The following is a 19,398-nucleotide window of genomic DNA, read 5'->3' on the forward strand; positions in this document are numbered from 1 at the left end:
CGCTGGCTTTTGAAACGGATAACATCGCCCTTAACAATTCCTCAATGAAGATATTGTTCGGACGAGTCTATTTGTTTATTGAGAAATCAAAACTGACTCGTCCAGTGGGCGCGCGCAAGTTACTCAGTTACGCACGGATGTCACACGCAACAAAATAACATGCGCTGGGAGGGGTCGCGCAACTTCGTGAGTTGTGCGCGCCACCTACTCGTAATATTATTTAAATTTTAGCATTTTTTTATTTGATTTTTTTTACTTGACTCTTTTTTTTATGTTATCCTTTGAATATGACGCTAAATCACGAAGAGACAACTTCGTAATTGGGAACCTAGACTAAACTAAAAAAAAAGAAAAAGAAGACTATCCTAACACGTTGCACATAGTCACATAATCACATAAGCATGTCATAAGTCAAGATTCAGCAATGCCGTTCTAAGGTAAAAAAAGACTTGGGTGTCCAAAGGTACCATACCTTAAGAAACGATGCATAAATCAATCACTCAACGTGTTTAACCATGACATCGCCCTCCCAATATTTTGTTGGTGATATGGGTGGGATGATTGTTATTGATTTTGGGATAGACACCTAGTGTTGGTGACCCCTAGTCAATGAGCCCATCCCCAATGGTTAAAGTGTGCTATGCTTATGCATGGTGCAATGTTGCTTGTTTGGTTTTTACTCTTGTGCAAAAGGAAGATATTATGCGTTCAAGTCTCGCTCTCTAACTAGAGATTATCAAAGTTAATTCTCGTTACAACCCATAGGCAACCTAGTGTTGGATACCTTGGACCATAACTACGAATTAATCATGTAACCTCTAAGTCCCCAGCAGAGTTGCCACTGTAAGGTGGGTGATCCCATCGTAAGGGGTACTCTCCTTAAATGCCCTTGGTCAAATAAAAGCCTAGGACTTTACACTTGTTAGGGTGTAGTAGGAATTGAATTCCTGACTGTTTGGGGGACCTTGAATTAGAATTGATTCTATCATCACGCTTTTTTGTAAGAAACAAGTAGGAGTCGCCAATGTGTTTTAGGAAAAAACTCATAAACCTCGTTCATGCCTTTTTCCATGTGGAGTTCATGGAATAATTAGCACAAACCATAAGTTTACCCATGCCCAAATTGGTCTATAAACCATAAATGAGTTCGGGAGCGAGGGTACTAAGATAACATTCCTTTTAGAGGGGAATCGTCATCCTAGCCCTAGTACGGCCTCTACTAGCTCTTCCTTTTTCACAATTTCATCACCAAACAATATATGCAACACGATACCTAAAACTATGTTAGTTGATTTTATTTACAAGCATTAATTCACGTAGGAATTACATTGCAAAAGTCGTTATTCTTATTCATTAATATTCGAGGAAGAACAATAAATAAACAAGATTCGCCTTGGCTTAAGTGATCAACCAACAATTATTTAATTCAATTCTAATCTTTATTTAACTCAAGATACTATGTGAAATTGATTAATTAATTATTTTAAAGGTGATCAAACAACACTAATTAAATAATTAAAGTTCTTTTAAACAAGAAAATAAAGGTGATTTAACTAAGTGCTCGGGAATTTACTACTTCTCTTTGCTAGATCTCCGTTTAGAACACTTAAGGACACCTTTTTGTAGGGGAACCTCCACCGTAGTAACAAAGTATCTAAAGGGTGAGTGTTTAGGACAAGAGGGCTAGGTTGCACAAGTTCACAAGTTATTTCGCCAGAGTATTAGGCTAATTTTTGTCTGTTGAAGCCTCGGTTTAAGCTCGTATTTATAGAGAATGATTAGGTTTAGGGTTTCGAGCAATCTGCCGCAGCAGGTGTCGCGCGCAACAGATGAAGTTGCGCGCGGCATCCCAGTGCAAGTTATAGAATCGCGCTGCAATGTGCAGCGCAACTATTTGTCTTGCGCACGGCTTTATGGTAAGATTCGATTTTATATTTTCTGTATAATTTCGAATAATTCTGAATCTTCCGAAGCACAACTTTAAAAGTTGCGCTGGGTGTCACGTGCAACCGAAATAGTTGCGCGCGGCACCCTAGCGTGACTTCGTGAGATACGCACGGCTTTTTCTGCGGCAACACTATGTTTTAACCTAAGTTCTCATAAATCCGTCATTATTAGGGTTTAAGCACGGGCCTAAGCCTAATTATGATCGGGTTTAGTTAATTGGAACTTTGTTTTGGCTTTTCCCTTAAAATTGGGCTAGTCTTTTGTGTTTTGTGGCTAAACCAGTTATCCATAATTATTCTTCACTTTGATCCAACACGAAGATGGCTTTATTAATCGTCATTGCACTTCCTGTCGGGACAGGAGGCCAAAAGTAGATTTCTACAGTTAGCCCCCACTTTGATCGAGGCTAGAATAGACGATGATCAAAGTAGTCAAGGAAATAAATCCGAGACTCATTCTGCAAAGTTCTCTAAGGATAGAGAATCTTTCAGTAATGTTTAAGGATGTCCAAACAATCCTTGGTTCGCTAAGTGATTGAAACAAGTAACTATTGAGGCTAGAAAAAGTCTTTCCTAGTCTTAACGCCTAAAATATCTATATTGATCCTTTGCAATTGTAGAACGCTCTTACAAGTAAAAGTATTATGGGCGATGTCAGGTCATGAGAATAGTTCGGTTTTAAAAGAATAAAAGGGGAGGATTTCCTCTCAATCGTGTCAATGTTGGTCTAAAATCCCTCGATATGTCATTGAAACTTTAGCCTGACTTTAACAAAGTAAAAGATGAAAAAGGGGTTTTCGGTATTCGAGCCGAAATGGTCCGGTATTCGATCCGAAAGTCCACAAGATAGAAATACATGTCTCAGGACTGGAGGCATATATCCAAATTCGATGAGAGGGAATAAAGTCAGCAACTCTCTCATCAGTTTTTTTCACAAGATGAGTAAACGTGTCTCAGGACTGGGGGCATGTGACTACATGGGCATGACATCGTCTCGTCGCTTCTTTATACAGGGGGTGGATTCGACACCCTAACTATCCGGTAAGTTAGTAAGCGCACTAACTACCGTATCCATTCAAGAAGTGCCTGTTCATGAAGGTTCGGCGCGCCTGTCGACTCGTTAATCTAACGCCTATAGTAATTCTCTACCTATTAGTCCTGAGAGGTAGATCTCGCAAAGCTTGGGCTGAGTGAAATATTATGCATCACCTACGTCGTACAATTTTGCGCCGTATGATATGCCATTTGCATTTTTACGCTGCATGAAAAAGCCTTCCTTTTTGCTTCGGACGTGAAAAATGAAGAAAACCTGGACATTTGTAACGTCAGTATAGTAAAATGACAAACCTGTCTATGGGTGCTTTTACGTAAAGCACCACCACGGAACGTCTTAAGGCACTTTTACGAAAAACGTTCAAAACGTATGCTTGGGGAAGGCACAAAGCACGGTGTGCATGCAATATGATGCAAAAAACTAACAAAAAAGAAAACATACTACAATATGCAAAGAAATTCAAAACATTTTGATGATTTACGCGCCATTACGTCTAATAACGAGCAAATACCGTTCAAAAAATGATTAAACGGATCAAAATCAAAATCCCGGTCTTTTAGTGACCAGTATCCGCGCGCAACTCATAAGGTCGCGCTGGCCAGGCGCGCGCATCTTTCTGAGTTGCACTAGTATGTCACGCGCAAAATCTAAAGTTAAGCGCGACATTTATGTCAGTAAAGTGAAAATCGCAGACGCGATTTTTCACTTCACCATTTTTCTCCTTCCTTCGCCATTTTTGACTCTTTCTCTATCTAAAAGTTCAGTTTTTTGCAATTTTTGAAGCTAAAGGAAGCTAATCTCACTCTCAAATCATATTTTCCGTAATCCAATGTAAGTTTTTTGCAAAAATTTGCTCTTTTTCGGCTGAATTCGAACGATTTTCGAATCGTTAAACCCCAAATTTTGAATTTCAGGGTTTTCTATTTGGCTTATTTTTCTTGAAATTGTTTGTTGTATGTCGTTATGCTATGTTTAAGGAGTGTTTTGCAAAAAAATTTCATGAAAAATGGTTAAGTATTGAACCTTGTATGAGCATTTCTTGTTTCAAGTTCGTTCTTGCTTCTTTTTTCAAATTTTTGCTTGATTTTCTGTTATTTTGTTTGCCCATTTTGGTTATACTTTTTAATTATGCACCAATTGTAGTATTGGAACTAGCTTTGCTTCCATAATTAACATTTTGAAAATTTTGAATCCGAAAAAATGGAGCAAAGTGTATACTTAGCCTCTTTTTGTCATATTCGAACTCCAAAATTGTTTGGTAGACGATAATTATGTTTATATTACTGTTATTCGTCTAGAATTAGTTGATTCTTTGAGATTTTAGAATATAATCCCTTGAATGCTTAGTTGAAACTAGTGTAGGATGGCTTTTGGGGGTGTTAAAAGCCCCCATTTAATGAGTTTAATTGCAGGTATCGTAGCCCCCAAGCATAGGTGGCATTCGATTTTTCCCTATCGGTAGCTGTTATGCTGTCGAAATGGGTCTAGAATACATATAATAGTTTAGTTTAGGAAATAAAATAAACTAATTGAAGAAATTTTATCCGTCATAGCCTGGACTCGCCTCCGTTTGTCGATGCTGAGGAGATTCTTGTTGGTCCGAACGAGGCAGTTCGCCCTCGAAAGAAGGTGACCCATCCTCGAGAGGAGGTTCGAGAGCGACGCGACGCGGTCGATCGACATCGCAAGGAGGAGGTGGTTTGGGAGGCTCCACCCAACTTGGACCCTACGGTCCTTAAGTGGGACCCAGACCACCACGATTCGATCCGAGGGTGGCGCGGCATCGTAAGTCTTCCGCGCGTTCGTTTCTTTCTCTTGTTCTTTTGTTTCTTCCCCTTTTTAAAACCATAACCGTTTTTTTTATTTAGAGTGAGCCTGGCATGCGTTTGTACGGCTTTGGTAACCTGCGAGCCCGTTTTGAGATTTTGCCCGAGGTGGCAAAGGAGATGGTATCACTTTCTGGGATTGACTCCCAGCTGGCAGCTCTTCGGGATTTATCGAGCCAGTCTGCGTCATCAGCTTTCCTTCGTAGATTGCTAGAGTTTTGGTGGGATTCCACCAACACTTTCCACTTTCCATGGGGACATATGACGGTTACCTCTTTCGATTTCTCTATTATTACGGGTTTTCCTTTCGGAGGCGAGCCTGTAGTTATAGAGCTCGTTAAGGGGTCAGACGAGAGATTCCACTGATCACGGGTAAAAGTAGGTCGTTGGTCTACTAACCCTAATCAAATTAACAATTTATAATACCTAAACTTACACTAAACTAGTTAGTGGCAAGTAAAGGGTCGAACCACTAGGGAAGCACGCTAATTCAACACCTAATATAACTAATGCAAGAGTAAAAAGGGGATTGTTTTGTTGGTTTTGTTGATTGGAACACTAAAACTACAAGTAAGCAAGAAAATGATGATTAAAATCAATAGAAAATTACGCTAGGGATTCGGGGGTGTCCAATATGACTAGAAAGAGGAGAATAATGGTGATTATCATGAAACATATGCCAAATAACACAAGGTTCTACCTAAACAATTCATTCTCATGCAATAGTCTAGGCAAATCAATGAAAGAGGTCTCCCCTAATAAGGATCATTCTCATGCATCCTATTAGTTACAATCAAATTAAGAGAATAAAGAAGCACAATCCATAAAAACTCCACTTTAATAACTCATTCTCATGCAATCATTAAAATAGAGGTGATCCTAATCTAATTCAAATCACTTTCATGCATTTAAACTAGAAAACATCAAATAGAGTGCAACAATAATCCCAAGCTAATAAAAATCATGTCTTTCATCAATATATGGCATAAGTTCAATCCAACCATCATCATTCATCCATCATTCAATACATATCTTCCACCCCCTTCCCCTAGCTAAGAGTTTAGTCTAGAGAAGGGAGATTAAACATAATATCAAAACTAGAAATAAACACAAAAAACTCAAAACAAGACATGATTGAAATATATGAAATCAATAACAACAAGATAAACTAATACGATAGACAAAAATAAATAACAATAAAGCAAATAAATAGTATCAAAGGAAAGGAGAAGAGATTACTAAAGAAAGGATTGAAGAAAGATGAAAACTTGGATGCTTGCTTGATTTATGGAAGATTAAAGCTTGAGCAAAGTTGAATACAATAAAGGAAGCTTGAATAACAATCTATTTTCTCTCCCTAGATTAGGCTAATATTCTATGGAATTAGTAGGTGTCCCCCTATTACAAAGAGTCCCGTCTATATATATGTGGCTCCACCAAAAAGAAAGAGACTTGGACAACAAGGCGCAAATAAATCGTAAACCCAGTCGTGCGCGCCCGCGCATGAGTCCTGTGCGCCCGCACACAATATGTGTGCGCCCTCTCATCGTAGTGTGCGGCCGCAAATTTGAGGGTACGGGGAAAATGAGCGCGCCCGCACATGAGTCGTGCGCGCCCGCGCATAGGTGTGTGCGCCCGCACAGAGGTCGCGCATAGGGTCGCGCAAACTCTCTGGTTTTGCTCTGTTTTTTCAGTCTGGTTGTGCGGGTTCTGACAGGGCTGCGCGCCCGCACAGCCTCACATGTGCGCCCGCACAGAAGCCGCACAGCATCCCGTGCACAACAGATAGATTGGCATCTTGATATCCTCTTTCTTTCGGCACATAATACCTACAAAACCAAAGCATGGAGATCAAAATAAAAACAAAGCGAGAAGACTAAGAGAAGGGAAGATAAGGGAGAAAAGGAAAGAGGAAGCAAAACTAAGTAAAAATGCTTAGAAAAAGGGCCAAACAAGCGCAAATGAGGGGAAAATCCTTAGAGAAAAAGGATAAAAGAATGGCATAAATGCCACTCATCAAAATCCCCCACACTTGCCTCTTTCTTGTCCTCAAGCAAGGGAAACCGGAACGAAAAGACAAACACAACAAACATAACATGACAAGGTTTTTCGCAAAACCAATCAAACCTCAAGGTAATGAAATGCTCAATTTGGACTCATTTGCAAATAAATGCACCAAAGAATACTTATCTTTCTCAATTCAAGGAGGGAAGGCACGTTCCAAGATGCTCAAGGTTGAAAAAGACAAACCTAAGCTAAGCGTAGAGAACTAATGATTTCATTCTCCGCCCTAGCCCCAACCAAGACGGTCCGCGTTCTCTCCACTAGCTTCAATTCATCCCCTAGCTAGCTCCTCATGGTTCCTCGAGGGAACCGGAAAAAGAAAATTTTATGTGGAGTCATAAGGTCATCCCGACATCTCAACTATGCATACTCTCTCTATAGGGTTGAAATCTATCTCCCTCCACTGTTCTTTGACCACGCCCCTCTAGAATCCAAGGGTCTTAAGTAAGGTTGTAATGTCATGGCTAGGGGTTACGGTTGGGAAACAATTTGAAAACTTTGGTGGCAATTCCTAAGTGAAGCGTAAGAGTGGCCATCTCTCAAGAACATCCTAAGAATTGAACCCATTCTTCAAACTCACAACCTTTCAAAACAAACCCACCACATTACATTAATCTTTTTTTTTTTTTTAGTTTCAAGTCCTTTCAACTTTCTTGCCAAGCCTTTTTGTGTACTCTTTTCATGAATAGCCTTTCAAAACCTTACTTGAATCAAATTACACAACTTTCTTGCTCAATTTCAACATTATCAAACTCAAACCTCACAAGCCAATGCTTCACTAACTACAAGGGTTGGTAGAACATAGGCCGATAGGTTTGTAATATGGCTAAGTCAAGAAAGGGTAAATAAGGCTCAAATTGGTTAGCAAGAGGGTGAATGTAAAAATGAAAACCAAATTTGTAACAAAACACAAAGAAAACAAAGAAAAATGAGAAGAAATGCCCTCTTCTTCCTCTAGAGTTATACGGTCACGATCTTAGGAGCTAGACGCCAACACAAAGATAAAGACATGCATAATTAAGGATCCTAAGTGCCGCTCACAAGAATGATGAAGGCTAGAACAAATGACGCTCACACGGGGTAAGAAATATAGCAAATACTACCCAAGGGAATCCTATCCACCATAGAGAGCAACACCATCTTACCACTTTCCCGTGAGCTAAGGGTTCAAACGTCCTCAAAAGTTCTAAACCGGGCTACCTTAGCTTATAATGTGTCTAACTCAACCCAAAGCATTCTCAAACCGTGCAAACCCTCATCAATTAGGAAGATAAGCATTCAAAGACACATCGAGGCAAACCAATCCAAAAGAGTGAGAAAATTACACATCAAAAATCATTTCAAATTGTCATAATTATGCTTGTAACACAAAAAGGGAAAAACAAAAAAAAAGAAAGAGGAAGAAATCAAAATGGTTCACATACGAGGCATATAATTCAATTAAATCCCAATCGTCATACAAGTGATCGTTCGATAACAACATCAACGATCTCAGGTTCCACAGAACCAAAAGCAAACATCCTCAAACCATTCAACTTCTTCCTAAGCTAATCCTAAGCTAAACACCCAAGGAAAAAGAAAATAAAAGAGAGGAAAGGTCTCACCAAATGCCGCTTGAAATGAAGACAAGATAAATTATGCAATCTCACCGAGGGGGCTCGAATTGCCCTTTGACTTCCTTTATCTCCATTTCCAAGCACCATGCAGAAGCTTGAACACCACCAAGAGCCTCCAAGAACACCACCTTCAATGAACCTTGCAAACCATGAAAATGGAGGATTTTTGGGTACTTTGGAGAGAGAAAATGGGTGAATTTGTGAGTGGAATGAAAGTTTTTGATGGATTTGAGAGAAAATCAATGGAATTTGTGAATAATGGGTGAAATTTGAAGGTTAGGGTTTGGGTTTGTGAGGAGAGAGAAGAGAGTATGAAAATAGGGTGTCGAAAATATGAGAAGGAAATCGGGGAGAAGGGGTTAAAAACCCGATTTTCCTGCTCTGCGCACCCGCACAAGTAAGCTGCGCGCCCGCACAGTTGATTCTGCGCGCCCGCACAGAGGTCGCGCACCAGGTCGCACAAACTCTCTGCCTCGAGCTTCAACTTTTGATAAATTCTGTGCGGGTTTTGCCAGTGAACGCGCGCCCGCACAGAGTCCATGCGCGCCCGCACAGATGGCGCACAGCAAGTCGCGCAAACCTTCTGACTCCAGCTTCAACTTGAGATAAAATCTGTGCGGGTTCTGACAGTGCCTGCGCGCCCGCACAGGTCGCACAGAGTAGTTTTGATTTTTCCTCACATCTTCGAGATAGAGAATCCTTGTTCCTTCATCATCCAAATACCTTGTAACCAAAAAGGTAAAAAAAAAGTAATCAAATTCAAATTCAAATTCAAAAAGGAGAAAGTGAAATCGGAATAATTAAAAAAAAGGTTTAGAAAGGAGTTAGAAACTCGGGTTGCCTCCCGAGAAGCGCTTCTTTATGAGGTCACTAGCTTGACCATGAAAAAAATCCTTCAAGTGGGAGGCTTGGGATCCCAAGGATCGAGCAATATACATTCGATGATACCAACTTCTTCCTTGCAAAAGTAATGCTTCAAACGAGAACCATTGACCATGAACTTGTTCCCATCCGCATCTAACTCAAAAGAACCATAAGGAGTAGTCTTCGATACCACAAAAGGCCCCAACCACTTAGACTTGAGTTTACTCGGAAACAAGCGAAGCCTTGAGTTGAAGAGCAAGACTTTATCTCCAACCTTAAAGCTCTTGTTTCGAATATGTTGGTCATGCCATTTCTTAGTCTTCTCCTTATACATTCTTGAGCTCTCATACGCATCGTCCCTAAGCTCTTCAAGTTCATTGAGCTTCAAAAATCTCTTCTCACCGGCCAAAGACAAATCCATATTAAGCTCCTTGATAGCCCACCAAGCCTTGTATTCCAATTCAACCGGCAAGTGACAAGCCTTGCTATAGACCAACCTATAAGGGGTTGTGCCTATTGGAGTCTTGTACACCGTCCTAAGAGCCCATAGCGTGTCATCAAGTTTGAGAGACCAATCTTTCCTTGATTTGTTCACCATCCTTTCAAGAAGATTTTTGATTTCACGATTCGAAACCTCCACTTGTCCTTGAGTTTGAGGGTGGTAAGGTAATCCAACCTTGTGATGAACGCCATATCTCTTGAGAAGAGCTTCAAATTGCTTTTTGGCGAAATGGGAGCCTCTGTCACTAATTAGCACCCTCGGAACTCCAAACCTAGGAAAGATGATCATCTTTAGGAGCTTAAGCACAACCTTGTGATCATTGGTAGGTGAGGGTATGGCTTCAATCCATTTTGTCACATAGTCGACCGCTACCAAGATATATATTCCCACAAGAAGAAACGAAAGGTAATCTACCCCCAAACATCAAAGGGTTCCACTTCTAGAATACTTTGTTGGGGCATTTCGTCCCTCTTGGTAATACCTCCACTCCTTTGACATCTATCACATTGTGCAACGAATTGGTGGGCGTCTTTATGCATTGTCAGCCACCACAATAAGGATTGAGAGATTTTTGCCACTGTTTTGTCAACACCACCATGTCCTCCACATGGTAGTGAGTGGCAATGCTCAAGAACACCTTGAATTTCATGATCTGGAACGCACTTTCGATAAAGGCCATCTCCACATTGCTTGAATAGGTATGGGTCATTCCAAAAGTATCTTCTCACCTCCTTGAAAAAGTTCTTCTTTTGTTGAGAAGAGTACTCCGGGGGAACGACTCCACACGCAATATAGTTGGCTATATCCGCGTACCAAGGGGTAGAAGTTGACACCAAAGCCATGAGAGCCTCGAATCCTATCTCATCATTAATCGGTACATCCTCCTTGTTCTCAAATGGTAGCCTAGACAAATGATCCGCTATATAGTTCTCCGCTCCCTTCTTGTCCCTCATTTCCATGTGAAAGTCTTGGAGAGAGAGAACCCAACGGATCAAGCGAGGCTTTGCTTCTTTTTTGGTCATGAGATACCGCACCGCGATGTGATCCGTGTACACGATAACTTTTGAGCATATGAGATAGGACCGAAACTTATCGAATGCAAACACTACCACCAACATCTCTTTCTCCATTGTTGTGTAATTCCTTTGAGCCTCATCTAGAGTCCAACTTGCGTAGTAGATGACACATGATTTTCCTTGTTTCTTTTGACCAAGAACGGCACCTACTGCAAAGTCACTAGCATCGCACATTAGCTCAAAAGGCAAGCTCCAATCCGGAGCTTGCACAACGGGAGAAGAAATGAGAGCTTCCTTGAGCTTACGAAACGCCTCAAGGCAAGCCTCATTAAAGTAAAAAAACAACCTCTTTTTTGAGTAGTTTGGTCAAGGGTTTGGCGATTGAAGAAAAATCTTTGATAAACCTCCGGTAAAAACCGGCATGCCCAAGAAAAGCCCGTACCCCCGTGATGGAAGTAGGAGGGGGCAACTTTTCAATCACCGAAACCTTGGCCAGATCTACTTCAATGCCATTTTTTGAAACCTTATGGCCGAGGACAATGCCCTCCTCAACCATAAAATGGCACTTTTCCCAATTTAAAACCAAACTCGTCTCTTGACACCTTTTCAAAACTTTTTCAAGGTTAAAAAGACAAGTGTAAAAAGACGAGCCACCAACACTAAATCATCCATGAAAACCTCAATTTCTTTTTCAAGCATCTCAGAGAAAATGGAAGTCATGCATCTTTGAAAAGTAGAGGGGGCATTGCATAATCCGAATGACATTCTTCGGTATGCAAATGTCCCATATGGACATGTGAAAGTAGTTTTCTCGTGATCACTTGGATGGATAGGGATTTGGAAAAATCCGGAATACCCATCCAAGAAACAAAAGAAAGCATGGTTAGAAAGCCTTTCAAGCATTTGGTCCATGAAAGGGAGAGGAAAATGATCTTTCTTGGTGTTTTTGTTCAATATCCTATAATCAATGCACATTCTCCACCCGGTCGCCGTCCGGGTGGAGATTTCCTCTCCCTTTTCATCCTTGATTATGGTCATTCCACCCTTATTTGGGACCACATGAACCGGGCTAACCCATTTTCTATCGGAGATAGCATAGATGATTCCCGCTTAACGTAGTTTCAAGATTTCTTTCTTCATAACCTCCTGAAGGTTGGGGTTCAACCTTCTTTGAGGTTCAATGGAGGTGGAATGATCATCCTCAAGATGAATACGATGCATGCATAAAGAAGGGCTAATACCTTTAATATCATCAATGCTATACCCTATCACATCCCTATATTTCCTTAAAACATCAAGAAGTTTTTCCAAATTAAGACCATCTAGGGTAGCATTGACAATAATAGGGTATTTTCCCTCCTTATCAAGAAAAGCATATTTCAAAGAAGGGGGAAGGGGTTTGAGTTCTACCTTGGGAGGAGGCTTAGAACTCTCCTCCAATTTCTCCTTCTTGGACTCAATCTCGACCTCAACTTGTTGTTCAACATTTCCCTTGAGGATTCTTCCATTGCCATGACAAATTCTTTAGCCTTTTGAGAGTGGAACTCTTCTTTGCATGTAAGGGCTTCAATCATTGGATCTTGAGGCCTCATCACGACCCTCCCCAAGCGATCTAGCTCCTCATTCACAACATCAACTCTATAGCATTTTTCAACCATGGGGGTCTTGAGCAACTTCGAAAATTCAAAGACAATTTTTTCATCGGCCACTTCACAAATGATGGTGTTGTTCTTGCAATTGATGACCGCCCCCAAAATTTTAAGAGCTTCACGTCCCAAAATCAAAGGATTGTTAACATCCTCCTCCATATCAATCACTACAAAGTCACAAGGCACGTAGATGTGTCCCACTTGAATTGGAAAATCCTCAAGCTCTCCACAAGGTAATTTCACCGATCGATCGGCCAATTGAATTGTCTTCCTTGTAGGGATCATCTCAATATTGAGTTTTTGAGCAATGGATAGAGGGATTAAACTAACACTTGCTCCAAGATCGGCTAAGGCGCCCCTAGCTTCCATATTCCCAATTTTCACCGGCAAAGTGAAACTTCCCGGGTCTTTCTCCTTCTTGGGTATCTTATGTTGGACAAGAGCACTCACTTGATGTGGAAGGGTGATAAGCTCATCATTGAGCTTCCTCTTGTTAGTGAGAATATCTTTGAGGAACTTGGAATAAGATGGCATTTGTGTCACAACTTCAAGAAAAGGGAGGTTGATATGCAAATTCTTCATGACACTAAGAAATTTTGCGAATTTGTCATTCAACTTCCTCTCCGCAAGCCGACCGGGAAAAGGAACCGGTCCATCAAGATTCCTAGCCTCACTAGGAATTGAAGTTGTCTTCTCATTGTCTATCTTCTTCTTCTCCGAACCTCCTTCTATCTCATCGACTTTTTCTTTCTCACCTCCCTTGTTTCCCTCACTATCCCCTTCATTTGGCCCTTCATAGGAAGTTCCCGACCTCAATGTGATCGCCTTGCATGTATCGGGTTTTGGATTGTGAGATGGGTTAGGTTGTGGTTGTCCGGGTAGAGTGGATGGTGAATTGAAAGGAGTTCTCTCGACCAATTGAGCTAGTTGTGAATCAACCATCTTGTTGTGGGCTCTTATCTCTTGCATTTGTTGCCCAAAAGATTGCATTTGCGCATGCATGGCTTGGAGGAGTTGAGTTTGAGTTAGCTCCTCTTGAGGTGCTTGTTCTTGATGGTTTCTTTGAGGTGCTTGGGTTTGATTGTTGTATTGGTTGTTCCTTGGATAGCTTCCTCTTGGGTTATGGGGTTGAGATGGAGGTGGATTTTGATATTGAGGATTGGAGTTATAGGAAGGTTTAGCTTGTTGGTTCCATTGTTGAGGTTGAGGTACAAACCCGGGTGGTGGTTGTCTCCAAGCTACTCCACCGCCGCTTCCTCTAAATCCCTCTTGCCTAGTGTTGTATGCCGCGACATGCTCGGGGCTTAAACCTCCATAATAGGATGTATCATGGTTCGTTCCTCCACAATTTTGACAAGAGAAAGAGTTAACTTGAGAAGAGCTTGCTCCACCACTTGAGCTTGCATTCACACTCGTGTTCAATTTGGAAAGCCCTTTTGTTAGTTGATCAATTTGATGTTGTAATTGATCAACTTTCTCCAATTCATAAATACCACCTCTCTTTGGAGCGTTTCTTCTTCGGGCCCCCCAAGAGTAATTCTTTGCTACCTCTTCTATTGTGGCTTCAACTTGATTTTGAGGGATCTTGATTAATTAGCCACCCACCCCCGCATCCAAATTGGCTCTTGACATGGGCTCCAATCCGTCGTAGAAAAACCACATGAGCAACCCTTGATTGTACTCATGGTGGGGACATGCTTGCACCAACTCTTTGAATCTCTCCCATGCTTCACCAAGACTTTCATCGGCCTCTTGCTCAAATGATGCAATTTTTCTTCTCATTTCGGCGGTCTTCTCTTCAGAGATAAAGCGCTTCAAGAACGCCTTTACAACCTCCCTCTATGTTGTGAGAGAGTTAGGCTTTACTTGCTTTAGCCATTTCTTTGCTCGTCCGGTGAGAGATTGCCAGAAAAGGTGCATACGAATGTAGTCTTGACTCACTTCACTGGTTTGCATCATTGCGCACAATTCAAGGAATCGGTCCAAATGTTCAATAGGGTCCTCACTTGCACTTCCTGAAAATTGCTCCGATTGGACCATTCAAGTATATTGTGGATGGATTGAGAACTTGGTTTCCGTGACGGGTAGCAAAATCCCTCCCGTGAGCTCATAATCCTCCGGATTTCCGAACTCACGAAACAAGACATCATTCTCTTATCCCGCCATTGATTCGTGTGGTGAACTTAAAGAGTAAGTATCACTCTCACTATCAACTATATCACCAAAGCCTCTTCCCTCTTCTTGATAAAGCCTACGGACTTGTCTCAAGGTTCGGTTGATTTCGTGGTCAATTTGATGTGAGGGTGCTCCTTGAGACCTCCTAAGCATTCACCAAATCTAAGCAAACAATTTGCAATGACAAGGATGATAAAACAAAAGAAACAAAAAGAAAAGAAAGCAAAATGACTCTAGCAAAAGCAATAAAATTAGCTAAACAAGCCGCTTCCCCGGCAACGGCGCCAAAATTTGATCGCGGGTAAAAGTAGGTCGTTGGTCTACTAACCCTAATCAAATTAACAATTTATAATACCTAAACTTACACTAAACTAGTTAGTGGCAAGTAAAGGGTCGAACCACTAGGAAAGCACGCTAATTCAACACCTAATATCACTAATGCAAGAGTAAAAAGGGGATTGTTTTGTTGGTTTTGTTGATTGGAACACTAAAACTACAAGTAAGCAAGAAAATGATGATTAAAATCAATAGAAAATTAAGCTAGGGATTCGGGGGTGTCCAATATGATTAGAAAGAGGAGAATAATGGTGATTATCATGAAACATATGCCAAATAACACAAGGTTGATAAGTGACTTTTATGTCACTTTTAGGGTGTTTATTGAGTCGTTTTCCGACTTATTTTCCAATAATTTAACCCTATTTGTCCTTTATTTATTTTATTTTCTTATTCTCATATTTTATCTTTATTTTGAGTATTTTAGTAGTTTTTATTAGTTTTTAGTTTATTTTTGTAGTTTTAGTTAATAATTTCCCGCTTCTCTCGTTTTATTTATTTTCTTTTAGTTTCTAGTTTGTTTTATTTTATTTTATTTTATTTCATTTAATTTTATTATTTCTTTAGTTTTAGCATTTTATTTTACTTTATTTATCTTATTTTATTTTACTTTATTTTACCTTTATTTTATTTTATTTTATTTTATCTCTTAGTAATACCCTCGTGTTTTTGGTTGTAGGTGTCCCGGGTTTCAAGGTCATATTCGTGTTCGGAGGTCCAAGGTTCGAGGCGCAAAACTTGAGCCAACCCATGCTGCCAGCATTATCCTACACCCCACACCTTATCCTCCACCACACACACACCAACAACACAAGCAGCTCAATTCCCCTGCTCCCCTCAACAATGCCAAACCCCAACAACACAACTCCACTCACCCATACACTCTTCCCCTTCTTCACCCCGCAACACCACCAACACCAACAGCAACATTAACCTCCACCACGCAAACCACCAGCCACAACAACAACAAAACAACCACCAACAACAGCAACGAACACAACACCAACAACACCAGCACTTCTCTACCCCTGCTCTCTCCCCTCACGCAACTCCCACACCACCTCCAATCACACCACCGTCACACACTCACCAACAACCCCAATTACAACACCATCAACCACGCACATCAACACCAATCCCCTGCTGCCAAGCCGCAACACACACCATTAGCACCCACGCAACTCCCTTACCACCTCCAATTAACCACCACGCAGCCACAACAGCCACCCAAACAACACCAAAATCGCAGCGAATTCTGGCCTCCCCTCTTCACCATTTGCAAACAATCGAACCTTAATTAAGGTCCAATTCGGGGGTCTGAGGGAATTTGGGGATTTATGGGTTTTAATTTCTTTTAATTTTATTTTTATTTTCCTTTTCTATTTCCTTTTTCTTTTGTTTGTTTTATTTTATTTTCTAATTTATTTCTCTTTTCTTTTATTTTATTTTTTTAGCTTGTATTATAAATACCCCCCTTTGGGGTTATTCTCTCTTAACTTTCAATCAACATTTTTAATTCTACCCTAGATTAGATTAGAGTAGTTTTAGTTCTTTTATTTTCTCTCTCTTAGGGTTAGATTAGGAGTTTCTCTCTCTAGTTTAGGAGTAGTTTAGAGAGAGAAATCTTGGATTTTTCATGGAGTTTTTGGGATTTTGAAGAAGCAAATTTGTGGATCTTTCCTCTCATAAATTCAATGAGTCTTCCTAAGTTTCTCTCACCTTTATTGCTTTCATTTATTATTGTTTTTACTTATTTATTTGTTGTTTTGAGTAGATTAATTAGTTTAGTTATTTGATTCTTGCTTTTATTATTATTTTACCTTGTTTTCCATATTTTTGTTCATTATGTTAGCTTAGGTTTTGTTCTAGGGAAATGGATGAAGGTCATGTTAATAAATTGAATGATTGATTGTGATTAGTATGGAATTGTTTCTTGATTACTGTGTATGGATGATGCTTTTATGTATTAGAATCTTTCTAGCTAATTGATTATATGCTTTTAATTGTGCTTTCAATCGATTGTGCGAGAGTGAGTTGGTTGAGAGCCCTAAATTCTTCCATACCTTTGCTAGGCTAGTTGCACGAGAGTGAATTAGTTTAGTAGGATAATTAACATGCTGAATTGCGCGAGAGTGAGTTAATTGTGTTAATTGTTCCTAATCGAGGTCATTTTCATCTAATTGTATGATGTTGTTGAATGCATTAATGTAATTGGATTCCACTTTCCCTAGTTTTAGTTGTTTGTTCTTAGTTGTGTTTATTTTAACCTCTCTTTATCTCACAAGCTTCCCTAGTAGTCTAATTATCATAGATTGATACACTTAGTCCTTTTGGGTTCGACCCTTTACTTACCCCTATACTCGTATTAGGGTAGGTTAGGTTTTATAAATTTCTAATTTGATTAGGGTTAGTAGACCAACGAAACTATCTATCCTCGATCAAAGGTTCTACCTAAACAATTCATTCTCATGCAATAGTCTAGGCAAATCAATGAAAGAGGTCTCCCCTAATAAGGATCATTCTCATGCATCCTATTAGTTACAATCAAATCAAGAGAATAAAGAAGTACAATCCATAAAAACTCCACTTTAATAACTCATTCTCATGCAATCATTAAAATAGAGGTGATCCTAATCTAATTCAAATCACTTTCATGCATTTAAACTAGAAAACATCAAATAGAGTGCAACAATAATCCCAAGCTAATAAAAATCATGTCTTTCATCAATATATGGCATAAGTTCAATCCAACCATCATCATTCATCCATCATTCAATACATATCTTCCACCCCCTTCCCCTAGCTAAGAGTTTAGCCTAGAGAAGGGAGATTAAACATAATATCAAAACTAGAAATAAACACAAAAAACTCAAAACAAGACATGATTGAAATATATGAAATCAATAACAATAAGATAAACTAATAAGATAGACAAAAATAAGTAACAATAAAGCAAATAAATAATATCAAAGGAAAGGAGAAGAGATTACTAAAGAAAGGATTGAAGAAAGATGAAAACTTGGATGCTTGCTTGATTTATGGAAGATTAAAGCTTGAGCAAAGTTGAATACAATAAAGGAAGCTTGAATAACAATCTATTTTCTCTCCCTAGATTAGGCTAATGTTCTATGGAATTAGTACTAAGTGTCCCCCTATTACAAAGAGTCCCGTCTATATATATGTGGCTCCACCCAAAAGAAAGAGACTTGGACAACAAGGCGCAAATAAATCGTAAACCCAGTCGTGCGCGCCCGCAAATGAGTCATGTGCGCCCGCACACAATGTGTGTGCGCCCTCTCATCGTAGTGTGCGGTCGCAACTTTGAGGGTACGGGGAAAATGAGCACGCCCGTACATGAGTCCTGCGCGCCCGCGCATAGGTGTGTGCGCCCGCACAGAGGTCGCGCATAGGGTCGCGCAAACTCTCTGGTTTTACTCTGTTTTTTCAGTCTGGCTGTGCGGGTTCTGACAGGGCTGCGCGCCCGCACAGCCTCACATGTGCGCCCGCACAGAAGCTGCACAGCACCCCGCGCACAACAGATAGCTTGGCTTCTTGATATCCTCTTTCTTTCGGCACATAATACCTACAAAACCAAAGCATGGAGATCAAAATAAAAACAAAGCGAGAAGACTAAGAGAAGGGAGGATAAGGGAGAAAAGGAAAGAGGAAGCAAAACTAAGTAAAAATGCTTAGAAAAAGGGCCAAACAAGCGCAAATGAGGGGAAAATCCGTAGAGAAAAAGGATAAAAGAATGGCATAAATGCCACTCATCATGCGCGACCTTGTGGGGGACCGTCTTGTGTCGGCCCTTCACGTGTTCGTGCAATCTTGTCCATACTCAGTTCTTGCCGACGAGTTGTCGGCTGACGAGCTTGACCGACAGTGTACACCTGAGCAGCTGGCTCGGATATACATTGCCCACGTTCTTTCCGTCACCATCTTGAGTGATCAAGGAGAGCGTTTCGCCATTAGGTTACTTATTTGCCTCAGCGATTTGTGGCAAGTAGGTAACCTGAGTTGGGCGGAGGTATCGTATGCCCGCATGCTTACTGCTATGGGCAAGGCAACCCGGGCCATGGATTCCGTGGTAGCTACAGAGGTGCCTTGGATCTCGCTTACATGGCATGGTTGTATCCTTGAGGTACGTGTTTTAAGCCTTTCGGTTATTATTTTCATTTTTTTTTTCTTTAGGCTTATCTTTTCTCGATTTCAGGCTTGGGGATACTCGAACCTGCCTTTCTTAGCCCCCAGGGTTCTTAGGGCAACTCGTTTCCCTATCGGCCATCGATTGGTTGAGATTAAGAGGAGACGTGCTACTTTTGTTGGCGACTTTCGCCATAGGATTCTTTC

The 19,398-nt window shown here is 40.5% G+C and overlaps 1 non-coding gene across 1 annotated transcript; it reads left to right on the forward strand.

Annotated features, from left to right (window-relative positions):
• The first annotated feature begins 14,214 nt into the window (after window positions 1–14,214).
• On the forward strand, window positions 14,215–14,322 carry LOC145637370 (small nucleolar RNA R71). Its single transcript, XR_014114163.1, has one exon. It is a non-coding gene; the product is annotated as a small nucleolar RNA R71 (small nucleolar RNA).
• Window positions 14,323–19,398: the final 5,076 nt, after the last annotated feature.

Source organism: Chenopodium album, chromosome 6 (genome assembly GCF_948465745.1).
Source record: "Chenopodium album chromosome 6, dcCheAlbu1.1, whole genome shotgun sequence".
Taxonomy (NCBI): domain Eukaryota; kingdom Viridiplantae; phylum Streptophyta; class Magnoliopsida; order Caryophyllales; family Amaranthaceae; genus Chenopodium; species Chenopodium album.